The sequence below is a fragment of the Pygocentrus nattereri genome, chromosome 17, assembly GCF_015220715.1.
Source record: "Pygocentrus nattereri isolate fPygNat1 chromosome 17, fPygNat1.pri, whole genome shotgun sequence".
Classification (NCBI taxonomy): Eukaryota; Metazoa; Chordata; class Actinopteri; order Characiformes; family Serrasalmidae; genus Pygocentrus; species Pygocentrus nattereri.
The window spans coordinates 1,440,194-1,444,221 of NC_051227.1; the positions used below are offsets into that span (position 1 = coordinate 1,440,194).

At 35.8% G+C, this 4,028-nt stretch overlaps 1 long non-coding RNA gene across 2 annotated transcripts; it reads right to left on the minus strand.

The window, feature by feature from the left end:
• Positions 1 to 1,052: 1,052 nt before the first annotated feature.
• On the minus strand, positions 1,053 to 3,013 carry LOC108416074. Of its 2 annotated transcripts, none has more exons than XR_005131744.1 (4): positions 2,556 to 3,013; positions 2,254 to 2,404; positions 1,992 to 2,037; positions 1,053 to 1,124 (listed from the first exon to the last, which is right to left on the minus strand). It is a non-coding gene; the product is annotated as an uncharacterized LOC108416074 (long non-coding RNA). The 2 variants fall into 2 exon arrangements; XR_005131743.1 differs by having other exon boundaries at positions 2,254 to 2,442.
• Positions 3,014 to 4,028: the final 1,015 nt, after the last annotated feature.

Consider the following 4,028-nt stretch of genomic DNA (forward strand, 5'->3'; position numbering starts at 1 on the left):
TGGAATAACATGTAGGCATGTGTTTTTACATTTTTATGTATTTCCATTTTTAAATATACACAATTAATTAATGCAAAACAGCAGAAAATATTACAGCTGTGCTCCAACTTTTTAGCTACAAATGTTTAGTTTGCCTCATCAGGAACACTTACACAACAGCAGAACTAAGCAGAAATATTAATGGGTACAAATATAACACTAAGAATAATTATCACTTTAAATCAACTGTTAACGTTAATACATTGCCACTTTACTGAAACTACTTCGACCAATATTTATAATGACTAAATTACTCATTTGCAGGCCTTTTTCACTCTAATCATATTTAAATGATATTTACTACAGTTCCACACATACTTAGTGTGTCTAACCAGATTAACCCTCTGGGCTAACGCAGATTTTAAGCACTGTACCAACACAGTACTGATGCTGATTTGCTGGCTGAGCGATAAAAAGGTGACGTGAGACATTTGAACTATATATAAAGTTTATATAGTTTAGACATATTATAAAATCTATAAAGAAGTGTGCAAAAATTGAGAATGCAATCACCATTGCAATTACAAAAAATTAAGCATGTAATAGCGAGTTTTCACTCAGTTCCGAGCTAGGGATCGCTGAACTCAAACTAAAAACGATATTGAGATTTGGCCTATGGGAGCAAATCAGGAAAATAAGATTTGCTGTCTTAAAATATTACGTGCAAAAATGAATATAACAAAACTACTTATAGCCTAAATTTTGCGAGATTATATTTCAAATCTAAAATATTGCACATTTATTATCAACATAAAACAGTACATCCTCCAACAAATCTGTTGCGGGTATTTATTAACAAAAAAACAACTTAAAGTTAAATATTGTTGTTTAACGTTTTATTTGTATTACATTAATACTGTTTCAGCTTAGTTCTGCCATCCTATAAGCAGTTAAGCATCAGCTTAAACATAGCATTATAACAGAAAAATCTGCACGGTGCTTACCTTGTCCATTTAAATTTTGAATGGATTCTGAAAGTCACTGAGGTCCTTCAGGAATTTCAGAAGCTAAGGATTGATTTTGAAGTGCTTCTTGCACTTCGATTCAGCTTTTGAGCCACGTTCAGTGTTGATCCCCAGGAGACCCTACAGTGACAAGGAAAACTGATTTATTTTAATTATTTTTAAACACATCATGAGAAAAAAAATGTTCATGACAGAAACAAACACAAAAAGGGCACAAGCAAAATTGTTTGTTTTGATTCTCAAAATCGCCCTGAAGAACAAAATTATTTTACATTTTAAAAATGCTACAACTCCATACATCTCTAATAGGTGGCAATAATGTATTAAACATCGGCTTGAAGCCCAGCTACACGTGCACATGTATTGCTATGACAGAATCTGAAATTATAGCCCTTTAATTCCAATACAGCTTTGATAAGCCATGTCTCTGCATGTATCACAGTAAGAAGCAGTGAGGGTGACATGCAGGCAAAGTTGAGCTCATAGCCAAACTACACAAAGTGAAGCCCATGATTGATGAGCTTTTGGAACTACTGTCTGAGTAAGAAGAGGCTCAGCAGCAGGCCCTCTTAACTGGTTCAGAATGACCCCCCTGAACACATTACCGAGATCAGAGGACACAGGCTGCAAGACAATATGACCACTGAATAAGAATGGTAGTTGCTACCTGTGAGTGGAGTACCACCCAGACAGGTGCCAGCAGCACCAGTTCTTCTCCACCACAATAAACTGATTTGAAGCAGTCTCCAGTTTCAATGTTGCCCTTATCAGAGCCACTAAAACTTTTCAAGTCATCAGAAGTCATAACAAATGTATATTCAATATTCAAAGTAAAACACAAATGAACTCTGTCACTGAGGAAATGATTCACATGACTGAAAATGGCAAATGGTAAAATGATTAATGATATTTAATGATTATTTTCACTTTTACACATTTGACTTAATAGTTCTCTGAAACAAGATACAATACTTAGTCTGTACTTACCAATGACAATGATGCAAGGAGTGCTGGGTAGTTCTTTCTGGCCATCCTATAAAGACAACAGATGTTTTAAGTTTTGTGTTATTGTTTTAGTTTTATCCGATATTCAAATGAATAAATTATGTTATACTGTTGTAAAGAAACCAAAGTGAATTTGTACCAAATCAAAGTACCAAATTAAATTTGGTGCACAGTATATGAACATCCCAAAAGATTGCTGAAATCCTGATTCACATGGTGTGTAAGCATTCAAATGTAGATTTACCTTGTCTGCAACCAACAGGACAGTTGCTTCCTTGAAGTAACTTGTGAGGCATCTTAGCATTTCCAAAGGTCCTTGGTTCATCTTTTCACCAGCACTTGCTTCTCTTGTTCGAATGAAGTCTTTCACCACTTGGCCTTTTTAGAGCGCTCTTCTGCAAAGTTTACTTGGTTTCACAATCTCAAAACTGCACTGAACACAGACAGAACCTTATAATTCTAAGCTGTAAGTGTAAAGCCATCAACTATGTTAAACAATTTCAACTTCAAAACATTAGAAGGATGAAAAAAGAAAGAAACACTTACCGGCAGAGAATGCTTTAATCAGCCTGCGACACTGTATTGGCTTCAGGACACCTTCAAGATCTTCGATTGTACCAAATTTAGGTCATCGATTTGGGAAACACCAATTTCTTGTAGTCTTTCAATCACTTTATCAAGGAGGTTCCCCACAAGCAATGGCAGAGCTCCACTGATTAAACCTTGGATGGCATCCATAGCGACATAACGATGCTTAAGTGGAAAAAAGATTTTGGCACCTCTATGGAAACATTTGTGAGGGACATACTCTGCAAGACCATCTAGCTTTGGACCTGTAATATTATTCATACTGTCCTTAATTTCATAGATTCCAAGGCTAGGAATAAGTTCAGCTACTTTTTCTCTCAGCATAAAAAACATTGTCTTGTCCTCTGTAATGACAATGGAGAGTATATGCCCTAACCTTAACTCTCCCACATTATAACGCAACACAACAAGCAGGCCATTTGAATACAGTGCAGAGTACACAGACAGGACAAACACCAGCAAACACAAACGTTCAGCTTGTGTGCCATGTCCATGCTTGGTAGTTTAAAGATTCTAGAGTGTTCTCTCCCCGTTCACCACAGTTTATTTTGCTTGTCAGGTCTTTTTTGAATATTTAAGGACAAATGAAAACATCTTTGTTCCTATTTGTCCCGTTGGTGTTCTCTGACCTGAGGTAACTTAGCTAACGCTAGCTGATACTGCTGGATGAGCTGTATCTAGGGTTAGCTAGCTTGTTAGCTTTTAGTCTGCCCATTCTGGGGAACGTTTTTTCTCCTCGAATGTAAAAATGCACATGTTTTCATTCTTTCATTGCAGCAAAGATTATCGGTGTCAAAACTACGTCGATATTTAGCTACCAAAGAAGCGACAGTAGCACTAACGCTAACACTAACGTTAGCCTGTCCAGAAAATCTGTGGCAAGCTTTAGACTACAGCTAACGCTAACCCACAGCCATCGTAGGTTAACGTTAATTCGTTGTCTATATTAAATTCGCTAAATGGGATTATTTATCTTTGTGATACTAGCTGGTAGTCTTTTAGTTACAAGTTTACCTACGCGAACAAAAATGGATGATATTTACCACAGAGGTGCCACTGCAATAAAGAGGGTGAGAAGATGAAATTGTGTGTTGAGGAGAGAGCGACCGTTGGTCGCGTTCACACACTACGCACGCGCACAGTTTGAATTTACTGAAAAAGCTCCGTAATTATAAGATAATTGAATTCTTCCGTAAAAAAGCACAGGAATTATTACTGTTAAATTACGCCTATTTTTTACAGTGTATATATATATATATATATATATATATATATATATATATATATATGATTATATTTTACAATTTGACATAAACATACTTTAACTACTGTAATTAAGATAATCAGACAAACGAAGCAACAAATAAAATAAATGCCTAATCCTAAAAAAAAGTGCAGTTACATAAAGAAGCAACTCTATTTGCATGCTGG